This window comes from Mauremys reevesii, linkage group 12 (genome assembly GCF_016161935.1).
Source record: "Mauremys reevesii isolate NIE-2019 linkage group 12, ASM1616193v1, whole genome shotgun sequence".
NCBI classification, from domain to species: Eukaryota; Metazoa; Chordata; order Testudines; family Geoemydidae; genus Mauremys; species Mauremys reevesii.
Window position 1 is genome coordinate 47,015,679 of NC_052634.1, and position 25,743 is coordinate 47,041,421.

Genomic DNA, 25,743 nt, shown 5'->3' on the forward strand with positions numbered 1-25,743 from the left:
TGCTGCCTCTGTTTCAGTGCTTAAGAGTAGATCATCACAATATTGAACTATGTTACATGCAGGGTGGTTAGCTAGGAATGGAGCCAGGTCCCTTTTTAGCTGGCTGCCAAAAATCTCAGGCGCACAGGTAAGCCCCTGTGGGACAACGGTCCAGAGATATTGGGCCTTGTAGTGGGTGTCCGGATCCTCCCATTCAAAAGCAAACAACTTTTGAGATTCTAAATCAAGGGGAATGGAAAAGAAGGCGTCTTTTAAATCTATTACCGAGAACCACCCGTGGTCTTTAGGTACTTGGCCTAAAATCGTATGGGGATTTGGGACAACTGGGTAGGGGGCTTCTATTAGTCTGTTAATCTGTCTCAGGTCCTGGACCAATCGATACTGTCCATTTGGCTTAGGCACTCCCATTATCGGAGTGTTGTATGGGGATGTGCCTTCTCTTAGCCATCCACACTGCAGGAATTTTTGAATCAGAGGTTTCAGCCCGATTCGAATGGTTAGCTTAAGGGGGTATTGTCGAATTCGGGCCGGACTACTTCCCGCCTTAAGGGAGATTCGCACTGGTGCAGCATTCTTAGCTCGGGCAGTTCCTCCCCCCTCCGCCCAAACCTCAGAGTTAACCCCCGGCAACTGGCTCTCGCCACTCCCCTGACACTCCGAGGAGTGATTTCTAGCACTTATGAGAGCCATCTGGTAGTTAGAGGTTTGTTGTTTCGGGACCCTGACTTCCATTGTCCCATTCTCGAATGAGATTTCCGCCTGTAATTTAGTGAGGATGTCTCGTCCGAGCAGTGCTATGGGACAGGAGGGGCTACAGACGAACTGGTGAGAGATCTGTTGGTCCCCGACTTTTACTAGGAGAGGGAGAGTTTTCTCCAAAGCTGTAGTCTGTCCCTCAATCCCTTGAACAACAGCACGTCCCGGAGCCCTACCCCGGGGAGCCTTATCGAGGGGGAGTAAACTAAGGGTAGCCCCAGTATCGATTAGGGCTTCAATTGGGCGGCCCTCCACTTTAATTTTTACCGTGGGATCCAAGCTGGCAGCTTGTGCTGCCAGGAGGGGCCGCTGGGTCCCCCGGCCCCCCTATGGGGAGGATCTCTCTCCCGAAAGTCCTGTACCGTTGTAGTAAACGGGGGAGGGAAAAACCCTGTCCGTGTGCTCTTTTCCTTTGGCATGTCGCCGGGGGCATTCGTTTTTCCAATGTCCTTCCTCCTTACAGATAGCACATTGATTTCGCCCTAAACGGGGACCCTTTCCCTTACTCTTACTCGGTGGCCCCGGTCGTCCTTTAGCCTTGCCCCCCTTCTCCTCATTTCCCTCCCTTAGGGCCAGTGCCAAAACGCGGGCCCCTTTCTTTCGTTCCTCATCGTCCCTGCGATCATAAACCTTTATTGCGATCTCTAAAAGCTCCCTTATATTTTTACCCGATGCCCCTTCCAATTTTTGCAACTTTTTCCTGATGTCCTCATAAGATTGTCCAATGAAGAGGGGAATCAACACCTGCTTTCCATTGTCACTGTCCGGATCAATGTCTGTGTATTTCTTACAAGTGTTACACAGACGTTCATAAAAGGCAGCTGGATTCTCACTCTTTTCCTGTCGAACATTATACAGCTTAGACCAATTTGGTGTTTTTCTAATACAGCGCTTCATGCCCTGTACTACAGCGGCGGCATAGTTGCGGTGTTTAGCTAAATCACCGGTACCATGCCCCCAATCAGGAGGGTTTTCTGGCAATAGTTCTGCCAGCTTGGCTGGGTCTTTTTCTGTCTCTTCTAGCTGTTCACGGGCTTTTAAGAAGACTAAACGCCTTTCCTCGGCAGTGAGTAGGGTATTTAGAGCTACTCTCATATCGCCCCAGGTAGGATTATGGGCCGAGATCAAGGTCTCGAATACTGTCGTTAGCGGGGCTGGATCCTCCGAAAACGGGGGATTCTGGTGCTTCCAATTATATAAATCACTGCTAGTGAAGGGGACATAAAGCATAGTGAGTTGACCGTTTGAGGTTAAAGCCTCCCTTAAGGGCATTGTGTGCACCGTGTTACCCTCACCCCCGTCTGGGGAGTGAGTAAGGGTTAGTTGGGTATCTTCAGGTGGTATCTTCCCCACCTTCCTTGTGAAAGGTATTGCGGGGCTGAGGTGAATCGTTGTCCTGCTCCTAGTGTTCTCCCAGGGGCCTGAGGGGGTTTGAGGGGGCTCCTGCCTGGAGGTTCCTGGGATGCTTGACTGGTCCTCCTGCTTTGCAGTTGAGGCGATATCCTCAGAGGGAGGGGGGCCCTTTATTGGGGCTGCCAGGACCGGGAGGCCGGGATACAGAGGGGGAGGGGGCATGGGATCAGGGGCAGAGGGAATTACAGCTGGCGGACAAGACTTCTTGACAGGAGTACCGGCCTTCCTAATGGGGGCACGGGCCATTAGAGTTTTAATAGTCCGTGTTTTACATTTTTGCAACCATGGGGGGGGGTTGGCCGCGAGGTCCTGCCAAATATCTATATAAGGATACTGATCCCAATTGCCTTTTTGGGTTACAGCGCTATGCACAGCTTGTATGATTTCTGGTTTGAGTGTTCCCCCCTCGGGCCATTCCACCCCGAGTGATGCCCATTCCAGAGTACAGAACTTTATAAGATTGTCCTTACATAATACAATGCCATAGTCAGCCTGGCGTCTAAACGCTCTCCAATTATTCAACATACACCCTAAGGGTGTCCCAGGAAAGGTGCTTTGAGAGGACCCCATTATATTTTGACCTGACCTATTAGAGGGAAAGAAGAAGAGGAGTATCATTCATTCAGGGTTCCACTGGGTCACGAGGTTCGGCTGACCCCCCTTGCGATCAAGATTTTCTGGTCATCGAGTTTCCTCTCGCAGAAATCTTGGGGCGGCTAGGATCAGCTTAAGTCCCAGACCTGGTCAGCGGCATTCACTCCTTTCATACATACACAGGTTCCCTAACTGCCTGCTCAAATGATTATAATTTCGGTTTCCAACAAAACATTAATAGAAAGAACAAGAAAACAATTGTCAAAAACAGGATCAATCCCTGGGGTTGTTCCAAGTCCCAGTAATTGCCCAGAACAGCCCACGAACTGGTGGAGTTAGTCATTGGCAAGTAATCATTTAACAAGGAACATTATACATTTGATATAACAACATAGCATACTGCAGTCCACTATCCCATGCACGTGCTACCTAGAGGGTTCCCGTGTCCAACCTACACTGCAGGGGCGCTCCTGTTAGGTATTATACCTCAAACCCGACAGGCAAACGCACTTACCGCCTGGAGTGGCCGCGTCCGGCAGTTGGACTCCCCTCCGCTTCGTCCGCCCTGCTTCCGTGACCTATGGAGTTCTCTATAGAGGGGGCGCAGCCGTCCCGGCCGATTGAGGCGACCTGGAGCTCGAGCAAACCACAGCCCGAGGTGGCCACTCTCCTAGGTCGTCCTCGGCCGCCGGTCAAACGTCCCCTACAGGGAGAGAACTCCTGGCTGGCTCGCCATTGTTAGCCAAATAGGCTCGTTCCCCCTGGAGCTGTCCCAATTACCCCAAGGAGGCACGGAGAGACAGGGGGACGGTTACCAGATTCTTTATTCAATCAGCTGAGTGGGTGTCTTTCTCGGCTCGTGCCTGAGAGAGAGCACACCGTACAGGTCGAAGCATGGTCTATTATACCCATGAACAAAAAAAACCTTGCGTGTCGAATTCTGCTAACCTATGCATTCTTTACATTTGTGCCTGGTCATAATTAGGAAGCATCTGTTCCCCCTTACCCCCTCCTCACATTCCTTTCCCATGGTCGTGGAACATCTGTTTAACTCATCCCCCTTTTCACATATATAAATCACATATATGTATATATCCTGTGTTCGTGTAACTCTTGGCATGGGTAGCAACTGGAAAAATAAGCGGGGAGGATGACAATTGCATTAGCATACATTTGGCCTAAACATATATCTGGCTCTTGCGTCTAACACAGGTGAGGAGGGCCAGGGCTTTTCCCAGGGCTGTTGCTGCGGCCAAAGACTTTGGGAAGCAGAAGAGGGCCAGGAGTGTTGTTGCCCGCTGGGCCCCATGCGACGGTGTAGGTGTACGCTGACCATAGCTGGTCTGTGGGAGCTGGGGCCACCCACCGTGCCCCTTTCCTCGTTAGTATAGTGGTGAGTATCCCCGCCTGTCATGCGGAGACCGGGGTTCGATTCCCGACGGGAGGATGACCCCTTTTGAAGGGGACAAAGAAATCCCTGGCCTGCCCGCCACATGCCTTGTATTCTCCTTCGACGGCCACTTCCCTTCGCACCCCGCACTGATGACTTTCACCTCCAGAGAGACAGTTACCTCGCAAGGACACGCTCGCCCTAGCCAAAGCCTCCCCCGGGGCCTGCACGTGGGGGCACGTTTCAGAGCGGCAAAGGGAAATAGGCTGGCCAGGGCCATGAGGACAATGGCCCAGACAAACGGGGAGGGACTTGGTCCAGGGGTGGAGGAAGACAGAAAAAGGGACAGGCATGGGATTGGCTTCCTCTCTTTTTTCCTTTGCTCAGCATTTGACCTGTGACTGTAATGGGGAGACTTGAGAAAGACCTGTGGCCGCCGGCGAGGTAGGTGGCCGCCCCGAGAGCGCAGAGCTGAGCATTTTCCGCTGGGGTGCTGGCCTGCGCCCCCAGCGCCTGGCCGTGATCGTATAGTGGTTAGTACTCTGCGCCGTGGCCGCAGCAAACTCTGTTCAAATCCGGGTCACGGCATTGCTTTTTGGTGGGGAGGGGCTATCCTGCAGCACGCCTCGTGGCTCAGTCTGATGGCGTCCGTTTGCAAAGAGAGCCATCAGCCGGTCCTCAGTTTCTGCTTGGTAAAGGCAAGTCAGTGGGGTCCATCGGTCAGAAAAAGAGTCCCAGGACTTCTTGCTGGGCGCCAGGGTCCAAAAGCAGCGCATTCCCTCCTGGAAAGGGCTGTGTTTCGAATGTCCGTCCAGTGTGCGTTGAAGGGAAGGATCTGCGTGCCAGGGAAGCTGCGTCCCTCCAGAGGCGCTTGAGAAGCCAAAGGGGCCGTGGGTGAGTTTGTGATGAGGTGAGTGTGAAGTGTGGAATGGGGAGGGTGTCAAGAGGAGGTTTTGAGGGGAAAAAAGGTGCTGCTGAGCTGGTAGGGGAGGGCAAGGTCCCAGGCGGGTGTTGTGTGAGGAGCTGTGTAGGCCCGGAAAGGCGTCGTGCTGGGCAAGGGCAGGTGAGGAGGGCCAGGGCTTTTCCCAGGGCTGTTGCTGCGGCCAAAGCCTTTGGGAAGCAGAAGAGGGCCAGGGGTGCTGTTGCCTGCTGGGGCCCATGCGACGGTGTAGGTGTACACTGACCGTAGCTGGTCTGTGGGAGCTGGGGCCACTCACCGTGCCCCTTTCCTCGTTAGTATAGAGGTGAGTATCCCTGCCTGTCACGCGGGAGACAGGGGTTTGATTCCCTGATGGGGAGGGTGACCCCTTTTGAAGGGGGGAACAAAGAAATCCCTGGCCTGCCCACCCCATGCCTTGCGTTCTCCTTCAATGGCCACTTCCCTTCGCACCCCGAACTGATGACTTTCACCTCCAGAGAGACAATTACCTCACAAGGACACGCTGGCCCTAGCCAAAGCCTCTCCCTGGCCTTCCGCCCCCGGGCCCAGCTTCGGGGCCTGCACGTGGGGGCACGTTTCAGAGTGGCAAAGGGAAATAGGCTGGCCAGGGGCATGAGCACTGATTTCCCAACACCCCCCTGCAGTTTTGTGAACTAGTTACATGCCAAACCTGGTTGCTGAACTTCGCGACTTTGTCCTCACCCACAACTATTTCACATTTGAGGACAATATATATCTTCAAGTCAGCGGCACTGCTATGGGTACCCAAATGGCCCCACAGTATGCCAACATTTTTATGGCTGACTTAAAATAACGCTTCCTTAGCTCTCGTCTCCTAATGCCCCTACTGTACTTGCGCTACACTGAGGACATCTTCATCATCAGGACTCATGGAAAAGAAGCCCTTGAGGAATTCCACCATAATTTTAACAATTTCCATCCCTCCATCTACCTCGGCCTAGATCAATTCACTCAAGAGGTTCAGTTCCTTGACAGTACTGTGCTAATAAGAGATGGTCACATAAACACAACCCTTTACCGGAAACCCACTAACCGCTATACTTACCTACATGCCTCCAGCTTCCATCCAGGACAGCCCACATGATCCATTGTCTATAGCCAAGCTCTAAGATACAACCGTATTTGCTCCAATCCCTCAGACAGAGATAAACACCTACAAGATCTCTATCAAACATTCTTAAAACTACATTACCCACCTGCTGAAGTGAAAAAACAGGTTGACCGAGCCAGAAGAGTACCCAGAAGTCACCTACTACAAGACAGGCCCAACATAGAAAATAACAGAACACCACTGGCCTTTACGTTCATCCCCCCAATTAAAACCTCTCTAGCGAATCATCAAAGATCTACAGCCTATCCTGAAAGATGATCCCTCACGCTCCCAGATCTTGGGAGACAGGCCAGTCCTTGCTTACAGACAACCCCCAAACCTGAAGCAAATCCTCACCAGCAACCACAGAACAACAACACTAACCCAGGAATCTATCCTTGCAACAAAGCCCGATGCCAACTCTGTCCACTTATCTATTCAAGTGACACCATAATACGACCTAATCACATCAGCCATGCCATCAGGGGCTCGTTCACCTCCACATCTACCAATGTGATATATGCCATTATGTGCCAGCAATGCCCCTCTTCCATGTACATTGGCCAAACCAGACAGTCTCTGTGCAAAAAAATAAATGGGATGTAAAGCAGACGTCAAGAATTATAACATTAAAACACCAGTAGGAGAACACTTCAACCTCTGGCCATTCAGTAACAGATTTAAAGGTGGCAATTTTGCAACAGAAAGCCTCAAAAACAGACTCCAACGAGAAACTGCTGAACTTGAATTAATATGCAAACTAGATACAATCAACTTAGGCTTAAATAGAGACTGGAAATGGCTGAGCCATTACACACATTGAATCCATTTCCCCATGTTAACTATCCTCACACCTTCTTGTCAAACTATCTTAAATGGGTCATCTTGATTATCACTACAAAAGTTTTTTTTCTCCTGCTGAGAATAGCTCATCTTAATTAATTAGGCACTTAGAGTTGGTTGGGCAACTCCCACCTTTTCATGTTCTCTGTGTGTATGTGTGTGTGCATATACATATATCCTCACTATATGTTCCATTCTATGCATCCGATGAAGCCATTTATCAACATTGAATTTCATCTGCCATTTTGTTGCCCAATCACCCAGTTTTGTGAGATCCCTTTGTAACTCTTCGCAGTCTGCCTGGGACTTAACTATCTTGAACAGTTTTGTATCATCTGCAAATTTTGTCACCTCACTGTTTACCCATTTTTCCAGATCATTTATGAGTATGTTGAACAGTAATGGTCCCAGTACTGACCCCTCTGGGATCCCACTATTTCTCTCTCTCCATTCTGAAAACTGATAATTTATTCCTACCCTTTGTTTCCAAGATTTTAACCAGTTACTGATCCATGAGCGGACTTCCCTCTTATCCCATGATGGCTTACTTTTCAAAAGTCAATTTAAATTAAATACATTTTTTTAATTATATATATTTTTAGAAAGCTAGACCTGTTATGTGTAACTTGCATTATCCTTATATTAAATTTGCATTATCCTAACAAAACATTTACTTTATTCACATCTCTTTTATATATCTCATTGGCCCTGACACCCCGCCCCCGTAAATTCAAACACCCCCCCTAATTTCAATTCCTGGGGAAACTACTGGGCGCCGCCTCCTGCCTGGCGAGAAGCCGCAGCACCGGGGGGGTGCGGGGGGTCACAGGGCGCGATGGGTTTCTGCGCACCTCTGTTTTCTGCCGGTCGAAGGGTGACGGTTCCTGCCCGTGGGGGCCGGGGGGTCCCGATGGCAGCTGGGGTCTCTGGCATCCACCTGTGGCAGCTGGGAGCTACAGGGCCATCTGCAATGGCCGGGGGCTGCGGCTTCTCCTCACCCCCCCCAGTGACTGGGAGCTCCCGGCTCTGCCTGCAGTGTCTGAGCGCCGGGGGCTCCTCTCCTGCCTGGGGCGGCCGGGAGCTCCCGGGGCTGCGGCGCTGCAGGGTCTGTGAGCAATGACGTGGGGCTGCGGGGTCCTCCCGCCATCAAGGCCTGTTGGGAAATCCTGGGTCCATCCACAGCAGCTGGGAGCTCTGGGGTCCACTCGTAGGAGCTGCAGGGTCCATACGCAGTGGTGTGGGGCTGTGGGGGCTCCCCGGCCACCCATGGCTGCTGGGAGCTCCAGGGTCTGCCTGTGGGAGCTGTGGGGAGATGAGGGGTTTGGGGTGGAGGAGGGGGCTCCAGCCTGCAGGATGGGGCCGAGGGATTCAGAGTGCAGGAGGGGGCTGTGGGTTGAGGCCGGGGGTTGGGGTCCAGGACGGGGTGATGGCTCTGGGGTGGGGGCAGGGATGATGGGTTCCAGGTGTGGGAGGAAGCTCTGGGCTGGGGCAGGAGGTTGAAGTGCAGGGGGGTGAGGGCTCTGGGGTGCAAGAGGGGGCTCTGGGTTTGGGGGGGTTCAGGGCTGGGGCAGGGGGTTGGGGTGCAGACTTACCTCGGGCGGCTCCTGGTCAGCGGTGCAGCAGGGGGGACCTACTGGCCACTTCCAGGGCACAGTGCGGTGCCCTAGGACACGTAGGGACCAGCCTGCCTGAGCCCCGCAGCACCGCTGACCGGACTTATAACGCAGTCACCCGACTGGGAGCTCCAGGGTCCCCCTGTCACATGTGGTACCTGGGAGCTCTGGGATCCACCCACAACAGCTGGGAGCTGTGGGGTCCATCCGTGGTGGCATGGGCCTGTGGGAGCCCCTTCCGACACTGGTGGCTGATAGCTGTGAGGCCCCCACCGGCCCACAGCTCCAGTCTTGCTGCCCCAGGGCTGAGGAGGAAAATGTCACTGAGATCTCTGAAAGTCACAGATTCTGGGACCCCCTTTATATAATCTTAGCCTTAATCGTTGTTGACTGTCTCTCTCAATGTAGAGGTCTGTTCTAGGGCAGATGGGACAGGGAAGACAGAAGCTCACCCCCCAGCACAGGTTTGGGCAGAAATGGCTCTTGGGCTATTTGCTGTGCATGCAGAGGACTTGTCTAGGCCAGTGGAGCAGCTCAGCCAGATGAGGAGCTGGAAGAAGGAGACCTGAGCAGCCTGGAGATCCCACTTTTTCTCCACAGCCACTGCCTATCAGCAGGATTCCTCCTTCTCCTCAGTGAGACCAAATCTAAGCACCTAGACAGCCAGTCCGTCCGCTTCCTGAGCCTCCCTGCCAAAGCCCAGCACCTGGCTGCAGAGAATTGTCTCACATCTTGCTGGGAACTCGACTTCTTGTGCCCAGAGAGTCTCGGCCCCATTCAGTAGAGGACCTGAGAAACACAGTGTCTGCCTTTTCCAAATAAGTGCTTGGAAAGGTTTTGTTTGTGTGGCCTAGTGGATAAGGCATCTGACTTTGAAGCAGGCAATTGAGAGTTCAAGTCCCGTTGTGGTTGTGCAATTTTACCTTTGTGCGGAACGTCCGGCTCCCTTCAGGGCTGGAACCTCTTCTTGGCCGCTCAGGCCAATGCTCTGGCTTCAGCTAGAGCCCCAGGAAGGAGTTGGGGGTTGGGTGTCACAAAGGCTGGGGCATGAGCCCCAGGTGCTTCCAGTCTCGCCTTTGCCCTTCCTGACTTGCCAAAGGAAATGGGCGGCTGCCCGGGCTAGAGTGTGGAGCAGTTTCCCTCTTCCAAGTGTGCACCTGTCCCTGTGCTGGAGGGGGGTTGCTACATAGCACCTTGGGAGCCTGGGTGTTTCTCTGCTTCTCGCCAGCTGGGGAAAAGCCTCCTGGGGTAAAGTCTCCTGCCCCACTGCCAAAGTGAGCACCTGGAGTGGGAATGGTCAGAGGCCCCACCAGGGGGGCTGGCCCTGCTTTCCTACCATCTTCTGATGTTGGCCACAAAGCATCAGCAGCTGGCTGTGGGTGGTTTTCAGTGGGGGTTTGGCATGGCAGGGAGCAGGCTGGCCGGGTGTCTTTGTGGCTGTCTGCTGGCCACGCATAGGCATGGTTCTCCCCTCCTCTTGCCCTGCCCTTGGTTGCTCTGTGGCTTTTAAACCTTCCCTTGGATCTGTCAGCACCAGCCGCCTCTGCTGCAGGTGCCCAGAGGAGGAGAGGTGCTGGGCTCCAGCCTGGGACTCTGCCTCCCTCCTGCCTAGCCCTGACTATGAAGCCTGGCCCTGGCCCTCCTTCCTTTAAATGCCATATGGGCAAGAGGAAGAGTGTGGCAGCTGCAGGTACAGGGACCAAAGTTGTGGGCATCAGGTGAAGCAGTGAGAAACAACCATATGGTCAACCCACAGGACTCTCTAGCCAGACTGTTAAGCTCATTGAACCAGCCAGACCAAAGACCTATCTCCAGTGGGCATCAGTCACCCAGCAGGAGGGAAAAACCTCACTCTAGTTCATCCTGAGAGAGGGTAGCCAAGCACATTGAGCTCCAGGGGTTTGCAGCAAAATCACATATCTCCAGGAGGCCCCACTGACATTTGAACTCAGATTGCAGGATTCAAAGTCCTGAGTGCTGCCCATTACACCATGGGACCAGCTCTATGTGGGTGGCAGACATTGGGAACAAGGGGCCTGTCCCTAGAGCATGTGGCCACTGCCAGAGCAAGTGTCCAGCCCGGGGTGTCCCTGCAGCACAGCCAGGGCCTGGAAAGGAGGCCTGGGACATGTGAGGGAGAGACTGTGACCTGCCCTGACCCTCCAGAGACGCTGGTTGTGATCTCCCTGCGCCGCAGAACAGGGTGACGTGTTTTCCTTTCCCATCTTTCCTTGTGTTTTACATTGATTGCTGGGTAATAAATGGTGTTCGCTTGAAGCACATGCAATGAGGAGTGGGTCAGGGAAGTGCCCAGAGTGGAGACACTGTAGCCCTGTTCAAGTGATCATGACAAGATTGGGGGGGTCAAGCCCCCCAGGATTCCTGGGCCCAGCCTTGTTGGGGTTACGAGGACTCTACCACACACCAGAGTAGAAAGAGCATCCTTGGGGTCAGGCAGCCTCTGGGTAAGGGGGTGGGGACTCAGATCCTTCCGCCAGCCAATTCCACTGGGGTCTTGTAAAATCCAGGGAAGTTCCCAACAATAGCCAGAACAGACTCTCCTTACACTTACGGTCTGTCCTCATTGCTTCTCTCTCTCCCTTCCCCCCATCTCTGCTGGTCCACCTCTGGGCTTTCTCAGCACCTGGCCCCACAGCGCTTCCTGCCAGCCAGCGACTGTGTGTTCTAGGCCTGCTCCTGTGGATGTGGCCTCTCTCCTGATTGCTAAGGAAAGGAACCTTTCCAGGAAATGGCCACAGCTTCTGGGAATCCAGCTGTGGCTGTGAACAGAATTTGGGTCCTGGCACACAAGGCTACTTAGAAGCTGAGTGCCCAGACAGGGGCTTGAACCCTGGACCCTCAGATTAAGAGCCTGATGCTCTACCAACTGAGCTACCTGGGCTTGTTGAGAAACATTTTCACCGTTCAGCACAAGAGTGAGCAGGCAGGCAAAAGAGAGGCAAAAAAAGTCCCAGGAACCCCTCCTCTTTCTGTTCAGCCACTGCCTGTCAGCAGGATTCCTCCTCCTCCTCAGGGAGACTAAATCTAAGCACCTAGACAGCAAGTCCGTCTGCTGCACCCCAATTCCCCATGCCTGAGCCTCCCTACCAAAGTCCTTCACCTGGCTCCATAGAATTACATCTCACGTCTTGCTGGGAACTCGACTTCTTGTGCCCAGAGAGTCTCCCCCCCCCTCAGTAGATGACCCAAGAAACACAGTGTCCACCTTTTCCAAAGAAGTGTGTGAAGTAGATTTTTAACCTTCCTTTGCTCCTGTGTCTACGTGGTCTAATGACTAAGATATCTGACTTTGCTCAAGTGATTGAAAGTTCAAGTCACTTTACGGTTGTATTGCTGCAGTTTTACCTTTGTGCTGAAAGTCCTGCTCCCTTCAGGGCTGGAACCTCTTCTTGGCCGCTCAGGCCAATGCTCTGGCTTCAGCTAGAGCCCTGGGAAGGAGTTGGGGGTTGGGTGTCACAAAGGCTGGGGCATGAGCCCCAGGTGCTTCCAGTCTCGCCTTTGCCGTTCCTGACTTGCCAAAGAAAATGGGCGGCTGCCCGGGCTAGCGTGTGGAGCAGTTTCCCTCTTCCAAGTGTGCGCCTGTCCCTGTGCTGGAGGGGGGTTGCTACATAGCGCCTTGGGAGCCTGGGTGTTTCTCTGCTTCTCACCAGCTGGGGAAAAGCCTCTTGGGGTAAAAATCTCCTGCCCCACTGCAAAAGTGAGGACCATGAGTGGGAACAGTCAGAGGCTCCACCATGGGGGCTGGCCCTGCTTTCCTACTGTCTTCTGTTGTTGGCCACAGAGCATCAGCAGCCGCCCCGCATGGTGGTCTGCGGGTGGCCTTCAGTGGGGGTTTGGCATGGCAGGGAGCAGGGAGCAGGCTGGCCGGGAGTCTAGTTGCCTGTCTGCTGGCCACACATAGGCATGGGCCTGCCCTCATCTAGCCCCGCCCTCAGTTGCTCTGTGGCTTTTAAGCCTTCCCTTGGAGCAGTCAGCACCAGCCGCCTCTGCTCCAGGTGCCCAGAGGAGGAGAGGTGCTGGGCTCCAGCCTGGGACTCTGCCTCCCTATCAAGCCTGGCCCTGGCACTGCTTTCTTCAAGTGCCATGTGAGCAAGAGGAAAGGTGTGGCCACAAGCACCAAACTTGGGGGCATCAGGTGAAGCAGTGAGAATCCCACCCACCAGACAGCCACAGGCACTTCTGGACCCCGACCAAAGACCTGGCTCCAGTGGGGAAGGAGTCACCCAGCAGGAGGGAAATGATTCACTCTTATATAGGTGGAGCTAGGAAAGCACTTTGAGCACCAGATCTTTACCACCCACTAACACAAGGTCCTACTGACATTTGAACTCAGATTACAGGATTCAGAGTCCTGTGTATTACACCATGGGAGCAGCTTGTGCTGCCATCTCTGGACATTGATGACGCTCACAAGACTGGCTTGTGTAAGGGACTGTTGGCCCTTTACTAAAACTGAGTGGGGTTTTTTTGGTTGGCTAGTTCCCAGTCCCAATAGAGGGGGGAAGGGTCAATGGAAAATCAGGACCCAGAGACTGACAGGCCCCTGGGGCAATGGTCACCAACTGGTAGGGAACAAGTGAGAATTTGTTAATGGAGAAAAATCCCTGGTGAAAATTGGCAAAGTTGTGCAGATTTTGAAAAGTTCCAGTGAATTTACACATGAAGATACAAACAGAGAGAATGAGAAAATCACAGACTGCACAGGCCCACACAGACATAAACAAAAACCAAACCCACACAGCACACAGAGGCATATACCCATAAGGGAAAGCCACACAAAACATAGAAAGAACAAATCCACACCAAAAATACAGCAAAAGCCCACAACAGGAAACACAAAACCCACATACCAAAAGAATACTGAGCAAAAAACAATCTGCATGCAAAAATCATACACACACCCACGCACACAAAACTATGCCAGGCATCCACCAAAATCGCACAGGACCCACATGCACATCAACACGACAGATGAACCCCCCCTCCCCAACATAGAGAAAGCCAGGCAGGGTTTGAGTCTCACAGCGAAGAGGGTGAGCACACAGGTGGTTTGGGGAGCAAAGACTGAGGGGGAGTCGGGGGCAGTGCTCTGGGTTCTGCCTGACCCCTCCTGACACAGGCGGCTGGTGGAGAGCAGAGCCTGGTAGATCTGTGGACTCTGCCCTGCTCTCTGTAAAGCAAGGGGACCCCGGTGTCTTCTGAGCTGCAATTGTATTTTCTGCAGGACAAAATGATTGGCAGAAGCCATTTGCTTAAAGGAAACTAGTGCTGTAGGTGAGGTTTGAACTCACAACCTCAGCATGACTCCACTCAGCACTGCTCTGTAAGTACTGGGCACTAACCCATTGCACCTCTGGTGCCTGAGTGAGTGTCTTTTCTCCTTGATTCATGGATGGATTAAGGGTTGAGGGGGGTTGCATTAGCTAAAACAAATCCATATTAAAGGCTGCAGGATGGCAGCAGCAGAGGTGGGGAGCCTCCTTCCATGTGATAGAGCTGGTTCCCCCTTCCGTTGCTCAGGGGAAGGTTGGTGCTTTGAGCCCACCCGATGCTGGAATGTCTCATGGGTGAGATTAACGGGACTCTTGGGAAGGGAAGGGAGGGGAAGTCTTTTCTATCCCTGCCTAGCTCCATTGGTCTCCTGTGGCCCTTTTGGCTCTCTGCTCCCCTGTTGGGGAGATGCAGAGACAAGCCCCCATCTGGGAGAGTCACCGAGAGGCTGTGTCCCATGGCGAGTGTGGGGGAGAGGGGTAGGGGTGGGATGGGGCTCAAGGGGAGAAGGTTGTGTGTGACAGTGTGTGGGGGAGGGGAAGGGTGTGTTCCTTAGGATAGAAATGATGGAAAACACAGGGGCAGTGACAGTGAAGCCCCGTGTCTGAGTGTTATGACCCTGTGTGGTGCTGCCGTTCACCTTCCCCTCCTATGGTCTCAGCTTTCATTGAATCCAGCATTTTTTCACCTGTCCTCACCACAGAGGTGTCACACATGCCTCAGCTACGGAGTGTCCCTCTTAGAGACGCCGAGGACTGGAACTGATTTCAGCTGCTGGACAGCTCTGCTAGGTCTTTATTCATTTGCACAGGAAAATGCTGAGTGTTTAAATTCATTTCAAACCCCTGCCCCCCTGCTGGGGATTGGGGTGCAGGAGGGGTGCAGGCTCTGGGGGGAGTTTGGGTGCAGAAGGGGTGAGAGGCTGGTCTCTGGGAGGGAGTTTGGGTGGGGGAGGGGTTCTGGGGTGCAGGCTCTGGGATGGAGTTTGCAGCGCCGTAACATGGGCGAGGCGAGTGAGGCACTTGCCTCGGGTGCGCAGCTCTACCCCGATCAGCGGCGCTTCGGTGGCAGCTCTACCGCGGATGAATGAAGCAGCGGCGGCAATTGGGCAGCAGGTCCTTCCCTCCGAGAGGGAGTCAGGGACCTGCCGCCAAAGAGCCTGGAGCCGGCCCTTGCCTCGGGCACAAAAATTCCTTGTTATGGCTCTGGGAGTTTGGGTGCTGGGTGCAGGCTCTGGGCTGGGGCAGGGGCGGGGGACGCAGGAGGAGGGGGGGGGGTGCCGGCGGTGGGAGGGAGGGGGGGGGCTGGGGGGGGGGACGGAGGGCGTGCAGACTCTGGGAGGGGCCGGCAGCCACTGGAGCGAGCAGGCAGATGCTGCTCAGCTCTGCTGCACTGACGGGGCCCCTGGGGGGGAGCGCCTGGGGGCGGCAGGTGGGGCCAAGGGAGTGACCCGGTCCCAAAACTGCTGGAGCCCCACGGGCGAGACCTGGGGACCAGGACTGCCAGTCAGACAAACACCTTTAAGAGGAGGCGTCCCTCTCCCTGTCAAAAACTGATCTTCCTTCTTCAGTTCAGTGACAGCCTGAATTGTTCCTTATCCCGGCAGAGCCAGAGGACTGAAAGCAGCAACATCAAACCCCTGTGTAGCTCGCAGGAATGGACATAAACATTCCCTGGTATCTGAGGAGATGTTCAGCTTTGCCCTTGGTCAACTACAAGGCTAAAGGGAAAGGAGGTGGTGCCAGATATTGAAACACGACACATCATAGTTATGCCCATGGTGGCTGCAAAATTTTTTGACGTACTTCTTCTTATCAGCAGTGTATTGTTTTCTCTGGAGCCTAGGCCTTGACCAAGAAATTTGTACTTTGCTAAAATAATCGACTGCCCCTGGTGAAGACAATGGACTTGACACCCACTGGGGTGTCCCTACACAGGTACAAGTACTAACAACAGTGGCTGCCTTTTAGCCATAGGTTTTAATCAGGGCAATAAATTGAAACAAACCCCTGTTAAATCATTTCCCAGCCCGAGTTCTTCACCCACATTCCCTAGAGCATTGGGCCACCATGTGGACGTTTCATTTCCGACCTCAGTTTCACACAGAGACAAAATTTCCTTTGCACAGATTCATAAACAGCAAAACCTCCCTGTGTGTCTGGTCTGAGCCAGGGCATTCGATGCCAGTGAACCTTTTTCTCCTGCAATGGCGACGGTCAGACAGAGGGGTCATGGCACCTGCATCCCTGCCAGGGAGATATTGGCTCGGCTCTTTCTTTCTGCTGCTGTTGTTAGTCCAGGAAACATCAGGGATAAAATGCAAGGCTGAGTTCACGCGCCAGCCCTCTGAAAAATTTCAGTGCCCCAGAGAAATCCTGCCCCCTGCTATTGGAACGATGTGCTGGAGATTTGACTAGGAAAGGGACTGTCTGAATTGTCAGAGTGGGGAATGAACAACAATCTACAGCAATGTCGATCACACAAACACACTCTCATCCTGCTCCAGCCGGAAGGGAAATGGGCAGGAATTCTCGCTGTTCAGCCCAGGACACACTTACTCTGATGCGCAGCTGTGAGTGTGCTGGGGAAGCTGGTCTGGGCAAACAATTTGAAGTGACAATTCAGTGAGAACAGAATCATCATGCAGTGAAATGGATGCATGTTAAGTAGTTGTGGTTGAGTGGTTAAGGCGATAGACTAGAAATCTATTGGGGTCTCCCTGTGAGGGTTCAAATCCTGCGCAAGTGCTGTGCTGCTGTTGTTATTATTGTAGTCTTAGTGCCTGAGCATCCACAGTGCGAACTGGAGATAAATCTAGTTTCACTCTGTTGACACTTAGAATGCTGCTGTGGCACTGCTATAGCACTTTGGAGTAGACAGTGACTGGAGGGATTTTCCCATCCCTGTAATAGCTGCATGGACAGAACAATTGTTCCTTTTCTTTAGCATGATCTAACCCAGGCTTAGGTCACCTTAACTATATGGGTTTGTGGGGGGGGGTCACACCCTGGGAGACATCGCTTTGTCAGTTCAGTGCCCAGCGTACACCAGCCCTTAGATCCCTCTTGGTATTTCAATGCAGGCACTGACCTGTGAGAGGAAAACATCAGCTCACAAACACACAGACTGAATTCCCCACATTTAATCTCGCTGCACTTTCCAGAAAGTCACAAAATTCAATTTATTCTTGCTAGGACAGAGAAAAAATAAGTGACACTAAGTTTTTAGCTTGGTTAAATAAAATTAAGTGTTTAATTAATATAGTAAAATCTGTCCTGATTCCTCTAACTAACACCACAGCGTGAAATAGGAACGGAGACAAATCTTGTCGGTGACGACTAATTTCGCAAATGATCTTCCCATTATTAATTTCCACGCTGCCCCCATTGGAGGTCTGGGCATCTCCAATGCCATTGCTCTGCATTCACCTTCCCCTTAGACTTGTTCTCGGACATTCGCCTTCCTCTGCAGCGTGGGGCACAGGTCACTTGCTGGAGGATTCCCTGCACCTTGAGGTCTTTAAGCCACCATTTGAGGACTTCAATAACTCAGACATAGGTTAGGGGTTTGTTACAGGAGTGGATGGGTGAGATTCTGTGGCCTGCATTGTGCAGGAGGTCAGACTAGATGATCATAATGGTCCCTTCTGACCTTAAGTCTATGAATCTATGAATCTTTTCCCAAATTTGGAAAATTGTGCAGTTCAGAATGTGAATAGTGACCCCGTCTCCTTCCTGCACCTGCTCTACATTGCTCCACAGCAGCTTCTCCACCTGCAGTGTCACCCCAGCACGGCAGTGCAGCCACCCAGGGGTCAGCAGGGGCCCCTGGCAAGGACAGTGGGTGCAGCTAACAGCCTGGTGTGCCTGGCAGTGAGGCAGCTGTAAAAAAGCAACCCCCCCGCCCAGAAGTACAGAGACTGAATTCCCCAACTTTAACATCATGACCCCCTGTAGAAAGCCACACGTGTCAGTTGTAGTTTCACAGGGAGAGGCAGAAATCAAGTGACACCAATTTTCAAGTTGAGTAAATAAAGTTGAGGAGATAGTTATTAACCTCCCAAAAATATAGTAAAGATCCCTCAACATAACACCTGAAGGTGAAATATGAACAGAGACAAACCTTGTCAGCAAAGGCTCATTTCCCAAACGATCCTCAAAATGTTACTAATTCCTACCCCTCCTCCACAGGAGCTCTGTGCAGTGTCACTGTTCTGCAGGCAGCTTCCCATTAAATGCTGTTGTGGGACATTCCCAGGCCTGGAAATGTACCAACGACAGAATTTGAAGAGCAAACCTGGCTCCCCGCACCAGGCGGGATTTGAGTGTTTTGTCCCTGTCACTTAGTCTGTGTCAATAGTACAGACGCCATGGGCAGGACTCCAGGCTCTGCTTGAGGGATCCCGGCACAGGGGCTGCGGGGGGAGAAAGGATTGTAGATTCTAACCTGTGCTCTGGAGAGGAGGTAATAAGTGAAGCAGCATTTTTAACTCCTCCCCTCCTCAGGGCTGGAATTCTACATTCCACAGGGCCAAACAAGGGGGTCATGCCATTTGGCTAATGAAAACCAGTGCTCTAGGGGAGGCTTGAACTCACAATCTCAGCATAGTTCCTCTCAGCACTGCCCTATAAGTACTGTGCGCTAACCAATTGTGCCACTGGAGCACCTGTTAATTGTAAGTCTCTGAGACCCCCTAGGCTGATAAAGCCAAGGCATGACCCCAAAACATTCTCAGTGCAGCTGACAGCAGGTAGTGACAAGTGTTGGTACTTGGTGGGGTGGATTCTTCTTAAGGGTTCCCGGCACCATTTGACCCTTTTGTTCTTCCCTGTGTAATAACAGAGCTGGTTAAGACTCAATGGAGAGTCTTGCTGCAGCCCAACAGAGCTGAAATCACTGAGAACCAGCTCTAAGCATTAGTCCTGCTTTGGGACAGTGTCTCTCATGCAAGAAACTGCCCAGTCTGCGCTAGCAGTGAGGCTCCCTCACTAACAGCTGAAATCAGGGAGAGCTGTGTGAAGTGCAGGGCCCCAGGGGTGCCTGAACAGGGGGGAACAACACCCCAGGGCTTTTAAAAATGGGAGAGCTCTGCCTTGCCACTTTGTAATGACCGTAAGGGTGGGGAGGGGGCAGAGAGCAGTGTCTTGGAGAAAGAGGCAGCGTAGGAGTCCATCTAGCTCTGAAACTTGTTTTCTGACAGTAGCCAATACCAGGTGCCCCAAAAGCCACTCCCAAAGGTACCACTGGGAGTTGAACCCAGGATCTTCTGTTTACGAAACAGGTGCTTTAACCAGCTAAGCCATGGTACCTGCTGTTACTTAAAACATCATGTTTGCCCACACCTGACTCTCTGCCGATCCCCACTGAGCCCTGACAAGTGTTGCTCGTGTTTGGATTCTGTAAAGCAGAGGAGCAGGTGACGTTTTGCTCCCAAGGTGTGTGTGTGATTCTTTGGACAGGTCTACACTACAAAATTAGGTTGGTGTAATTACATTACTTAGGCTGGCAATGCAGTTCTATAAACCTAATCCCGGTGTAGATAGCAGCTCAGCTGTCAGAACTTTCCCTTGGAGCAGGGGGACACTGAAAGGGGAGGGACCCAGCCTCTGTAGCAGAAATACAGGGCAGGCGAGTTCACAGCAGGCATGGTGGGATACTGGTGGAGACCAGTCATGGTGATATAATGACCAGCAGCATTTACACTGACAATTTATCACTTGAAGTTTGCTGCAAAAAGCTCTAGGCCTCTCGTCGAGGTGTTTTTTATTTTGTCACCAAAACAGGGCAGTTTTGTCGCCAGACGTGGCATTGCAGTGTGTGCACCAGCCACAAGCTGCCGAACGAGGGAGCATTGTCTGTTTTTCACACACCTGAGCAATATAATTCTGCTGAAAGAATTAGTGCAGACCTGGCCAAAGATTCACACACACACACAGCTTGCAAGGAAAACGTCACTTGCTCCTCTGCTTTGCAGTATCCAAACACATGCAAAGTGTGTCAGGCCCCGGTGGGGCTGGCAGGGAGTCAGGTGTGGGCAGACACTGTGTCCTAGGGCTTGGCTACACTTACAAATTTGCAGCGCTGCAGCGGGGTGTGAAAACACACCCTCTGCAGCGCTGCAAATTGCGGCGCTACAAAGCGCCAGTGTGGTCAAAGCCCCAGCGCTGGGAGCCGCGCTCCCAGCGCTGTCCGTTATTCCCCACAGGGAGGTGGAGTACGGACAGCGCTGGGAGAGTTTTCTCCCAGCGCTGGCGCTTTGACTACACTTAGCGCTTCAAAGCGCTGCCGCGGCAGCGCTTTGAAATGCAAGTGTAGCCAAAGCCTCAGTTATAAGCAGGCACCATGGCTTAACTGGCTTAAAGCACCTGCCTTATAAATAGGAGATCCTAGGTTCAACTACCAGTGGTGCCTTGTTGAGTAACTCTTGGGGTACCTGGTATTAGCTACTGTCAGAAAACAAAACAGAGCGTTGGGTGGGCCTTTGGTCCAGCCCAGTATAGCTGTTTTTATGGTTTAAATTACACTCACAGGCACTGATAACAGAATTACTGAAAGTTTGGGAGTTAAGAGCTGATAGGTCAGTGGTCCAGCCTGTCACAGATGACCCCCCTCTCTCTGGGACAGGGGCAGGTCTGGGCTCTTACACCAAATGGCTCATTGTGGCTGCCAGAATCTGTGAGCAGCTCATTTAGTTTGCACTGAGGGTTGAGTCCTGCTTCGTGCACCGTGTGTGAGAATGAAAATCCTAAACCGCCCTTTGAAATAACAAAAGCAGCAGGATGTGTTATTGTCCCTGCCCCAAAGCAGACAGACCAATGGAGAAATGCCGTCGAGTCCAGGGTAACACTCCACTGCCATTTTACCTTTTTTGCTGGCTAAACTCCCTCCCTACCTTGAGGGCTCCCAGAGCCCGGTATTGAGCCTGAGCCAAGATGTCTACTGTTATATCCTTGGGGGCAGCCGGTTTAGGAAGAAATCACTTGAGGCCAGACAGCAGACAGCTAACAAAACCACCATTTTATTTACAGACACACAGCTCACCCAACCGGCCGAAACAGGCTGGGCTATCCCCTAATAAACTAACTCAGTTGCCATAGCAACAAAAACCATGACAACCAAATAGAGAACAGTGCCCAGAGGAGGGACCATGTGACAGGATCCAGCCTGGGGCTCTTCCTCCCTCCTGCCAAGCCCTGACTATCAATCCCAGCCCTGACCCTCCTTTCTTCAAGCGCCATGTGGGCCAGAGGAAAAGTGTGGCAGGAAGCACCAGGGCCAAACTTGTGGGCAGCAGGTGAAGCCCAACCATCAAGGTAGCAAGTTCCACAGCCCCAACCCTTTGTGGCCTTCCCAGCCAAAGACCTGGCTCTACAAGGTGTAAGTCACCCAGCAGGAGGGGGGAGACTGGCTCTTGCACAGCTGGAGACAGGGAAGTTGAGCACTGTGAGCTCCAGGGCTTCACCACAAGCCAACACAAGGTCTCACTGAGATTTGAACTCAGATTGCAGGACTTAGAGTCCAGAGGGCTGCCCGTTACACCATGGGACCAGCTCAGGCTGCCTTCTCTGTACATCGGTGACCCTCATGGGGCTGGCTTGTGTAAGGGGGCTCTTGGCCCTTTACTAAAACTTAGTGTGTGTGTCGGGGGGGGGGGGTTGGTTGGCTAGTTCCCAGCACCAATAGAAGGGGCAAGGGCCAATGGGAAATCAGGACCCTGAGACTGACAGTCCCCAGGGGCAATGGGGAGAGGCCAAAGCTCCAAGTTAGCCGCACTGACAGGCCAGGCAGTGTAATGAGGGAGTCACCAGGCCAGGGGGTCCCATCTTCCGTGGGAGCTGGAACTGCCTGGGCCAGAGTGGGGCAGAGCTAAGGAGAGAGCAGGAGCCCGAGAAGAGCCAGGGAGCAGAGCTGCACAGGTGTAGTGCCAGAAACTGCTCCCTGTAGGATTTTGCTACCTTTGCTGCAGCAGTTACTGACACCTGAGGTTGTTCTTATTTGCTGACTTGTCCTAATTGGTTAAAACTTGACAGTGTTTTCTCTAGCAAAGGCCAGTCCCTGGCCCCTTGGTCCAGACATCCTCATTCACCTCAGGCTTCAAGTTGAGAGTCATTTCCCCTTCCCGCTCTGTGGGAGGAGACTTTAAACGCGCTCTCTGTGCGACTGCACATGGCTAAGCAAAGAGAACAAACCCCCAATCCCCCCCTGTGCTTTGGGAGCCAGGTTTGCGGTGGGAATTCTGTAGTTCAGATGACTTCATGGCTGGGCATTGTGATTCTTTACCAGTTTCTCTGGCATTGGGGAAGTTTTGTCCTCACAGCTGTGATGGCCGAGTGGTTAAGGTGTTGGAGTCGAAATCCAATAGGGTTCCCCTGCACAGGTTCAAATCCTGCTCACAGCAAGGCCTGTGTTTTAGCCAGTCTCTCACCCGGGGAATACCTCTGTCCAACCCCCTGAGCCACTCTCAATTCTCTCCCCACCCCAAGTAAATCCTGTTCTGCTCCTTTCACAGAGATCCCTGGGACACCCCCTCACACTGTGTCCCTGAGGGGTCAGGCAAACTCTCAGCACCTGAAACCTCTGCCACTCACCTGGTGCCCCATAGATTAGCCATGTCGACGTGCTCTCCTTCACGTAAATCCGGTCAGTGCGACTCCTGGCCTGTCCCTGCAGAAAGGTGTATCCCCTCTGCAGCTGCTGTGAGCTCGGGTCTAGGACTAGGACTAGGAGGCTACCGCCCACCCTCCACTGGTTCTGCTATGGAGAAACAAGTCCTCTAAGCCAACCTCGCTACAGACCTGCGCCAGGTAGTGCTCATTGTAAAAACGTTTCCTCTCACAGTTGAGAAAACGGGACCAGCAGTTCTCAGGCCGGCTGAGACAATTAAAATCCGCCCCAACACCAAACACTGTGTGGTCCAGAGGAAGGGAGCCAGTTCCTACCATGGATCTTTCCTTTCACACCTTAACATCAAGTGCCTCCTCTTGGGCCTCTGAATCCCTGCCACATTCCACGTGCCAGATGCCCCTTCCCCAGTACTGTCGTCACTCAGCTTTGCAGAGGAGCTTCCCTCCCAAGTCCCTGCCCCCTCTGGCACCATCTCCGAGGGCCGTCCTGCCTCACTCTGTTCCCGCCATTTTGGGTCGACAAATAAGTCATGTGGGAAAGACAGCTCCCATCTCCCATCCTTATAGGTCAGGTGGGCCAACTAGGGGGAGAAGCCCATGCTCTCTGTTGTCCTGCTGGGGAGCTCAAAATCAGGTACCTGCCCCAGATAAAGGTGCTGCTGCCACCCTCCTAGAAAACAAGCCCCCCCTGCACAAAGAAGGATCAAAGGGCCTGCCAAAGCCTGGGATTGAAACAGGGGCCTTCAGATCTTCAGTCCAACACTCTCCCAACTGAGCTACTTTGGCAGCTGTGTGGCAGTGTTTTGGCCTGTTGCTTCTCTGTTCAGGATGTTTTTGCAGCAGTTGCACACAAAAAGGACGTCATTGTGAGTGGCCCATGAAGACAAAACTCGCTTTTGCCTGCCTTGCTCAGCCTGACTTGCTGCCTCACCCTGTTCCTGCCCTAGTGCCCGGGCTGACCTGGTGGTGGAAGGGGACTGGGGGCCAGTGGTGCGGGGAGGAAGTTGAGCTGGACCCTGAGCTAGATTAGACCCTGGTGGTGAGAGTCTGGCCACCACTTGCCGCCCCACCCTGTTGTCCTGGCTTCCCCCACTGGGTATCATTTCGGGAGGGAAGTGGGGCTTCTGCCTCCCCGCCCCAATTTTCACACCGCAGAGGAGTGCGAACAGGAAAACGAACGGCTGCTCCACACCCCCACCGGAGGAACCCAATGCCCTTAGCTGCTCCCCTTGCTCCCCCCCCAGCTGTGCTACTGAGTGGAAGCGTCCTGTGCCCATCACACAGAGATCGATCAATCAAAACCCTCTTCTGCCAGCACCGGGCCTCCTTCTTCTCACACTGGGCCTGCAAGCGAGGGGGCGGCTGGCACAGCACCAAGAGTCTAACCTGTGAGGCAGGAGGCGGCTGACGCCCGCAGCCTGCTGGGGAGCTCCCAGAAGTTATTAAGGGACAGAGGCTCCTCAATGCCCTTAGTAACAAGGGTTTGGGGGTCACCAAGGCCAGTAAGGGGGTCACTATTTCGGCCTTATAACCCTGGGTGTCAGGTCGCTGTGCAGCTTTGATCTAGAGCTCGGATCCCAACAACCAACCAGCAGCCCACAGCCTCCCCCTGGGTCTGCCCCACCTGGTTCCTCCTTACAGGCCGACCTTACCCCCCTTCCAGCCCCGGATTCGCCCCCTAATCATCCTACTGCCGCTCAGAGCCACAGCCGTGGAGGTGCTGAAGGAGGGAGGGGTGACTCTAGGGTGGGGTTCTTCTCTAAAGATGGCTGGCAGAAAGGTGGTGCTCAGCTCTGTCAGCGACCTGCCCAGTTGCCTCGCTGCCAGGGGATGCAGATGTTTCTGTAAGGCCATTAATTGGTGTATTTGACTTCTGATTGAATGTGAGGAATGTGCAATCCTGAGAGGGAATTTCCATCCCTCTTTCCACTGGTTTTCAGGGCCCCAGTGGCCTAATGGATAAGGCGTTGGCTTCCTAAGCCAGAGATTGTGGGTTCAAGTCCCATTTGGGGTGAAAAACTCCTTTCTTCTTGTATATTGCAACAAAGCCTTGGTGCTATTTTCACCAAGGAAGCTGGGTGACGTTTGAACCCAAAGTACTGGATCTTGGGAGCAATCCCCCAGAAACGGTATCTTCCACTTGACAAATGCTTTCTAGACCCATCAGTAGCAAACAGTTAATACTAGTGTTTGTCTGAGAATAGAAGGAAGGGGAGTGTTTACTCTGACACCTCAGCGAGTGAAACAGACAGAAAGAGCAAGGCTGTCCTGAAAGAGAATGGATCTGTCTGGAGACAAAGCAGAACCTGAGAATGAGCAACAGTGTGAAAAGAAGAACTTCAAATGTGTGTTAGGTGTTAGTTAGGTTGGTCTGACAAATTTCAAGAAAATACCAATGCTCGTAGACTGATGCAGACACTGGCTGCTTCTGATCTTTTACTGAGAGGTCATTGAGAAATATTTTCCTTAACTATGATATGGAATATTGGGTGGGCTATGAAGGTACCATTCCTCCTGCTTTCGCCCTTGGAGACAACACGGCTACATGGCATGCGGCCAATGCTCACCTTCCAGTCAACTGCTAGAGAAGACAGCACAGACAGGGATGGCAGCAGGGCAGCCTGGAGCTCCATGGAGACGGTGGGACCAGGTCTCATCAATGGGGAGGTGGCCACCCCACCATGCACAAGGCTGAGCCAGCAAGTGCGGCGTGTGCTTCACTGTGTCCCTACTCACTGCACATGGTGGTGGAGGGCTGTCCTGCCTGGCTGATGTCAGCATCTCTCTGTGAGGTCACCACCTCCCCACCACCTTGGACCAATAGTCTGAGGTCCTGCCAAAGGCCTTTGTGATGTCACTGCCACACCCCTCCCTTGCTGTGTCAATGTCCTGCCCCTGGCCAGGCACTTTGGAGGTTTGAGCTACTCCCTGTGGATCACCCCACTCAAGGAGCGTTTGTTCTAGGAAGCAAGCCGGCTAGACAGGAAAACATCAGACGCTGCTCCCAATGCTACACTCAGTTATTCAGAAATTAGTCGACTTTATGGCCAGAAGAGACGATTAGAGAATCTAATCTGACCCCCTGCATATCACCGGCCTCCTGTATGACACAAGCCGGCTTCCAGAAAGGCATCTAGCCTTCATTAAATGACATCAGGAGATGGCGA

The 25,743-nt window shown here is 52.9% G+C and overlaps 4 non-coding genes across 4 annotated transcripts; 2 read left to right on the forward strand and 2 right to left on the reverse strand.

Moving 5' to 3' along the window:
* Window positions 1–11,489: 11,489 nt before the first annotated feature.
* TRNAK-CUU lies at window positions 11,490–11,562 on the reverse strand. Its single transcript has one exon. It is a non-coding gene; the product is annotated as a tRNA-Lys (tRNA).
* A 7,625-nt stretch (window positions 11,563–19,187) lies between these two features.
* Window positions 19,188–19,261, reverse strand: TRNAT-CGU. Its single transcript has one exon. It is a non-coding gene; the product is annotated as a tRNA-Thr (tRNA).
* Window positions 19,262–22,268: 3,007 nt separating this feature from the next.
* TRNAS-CGA lies at window positions 22,269–22,350 on the forward strand. Its single transcript has one exon. It is a non-coding gene; the product is annotated as a tRNA-Ser (tRNA).
* A 2,167-nt stretch (window positions 22,351–24,517) lies between these two features.
* On the forward strand, window positions 24,518–24,590 carry TRNAR-CCU. Its single transcript has one exon. It is a non-coding gene; the product is annotated as a tRNA-Arg (tRNA).
* Window positions 24,591–25,743: the final 1,153 nt, after the last annotated feature.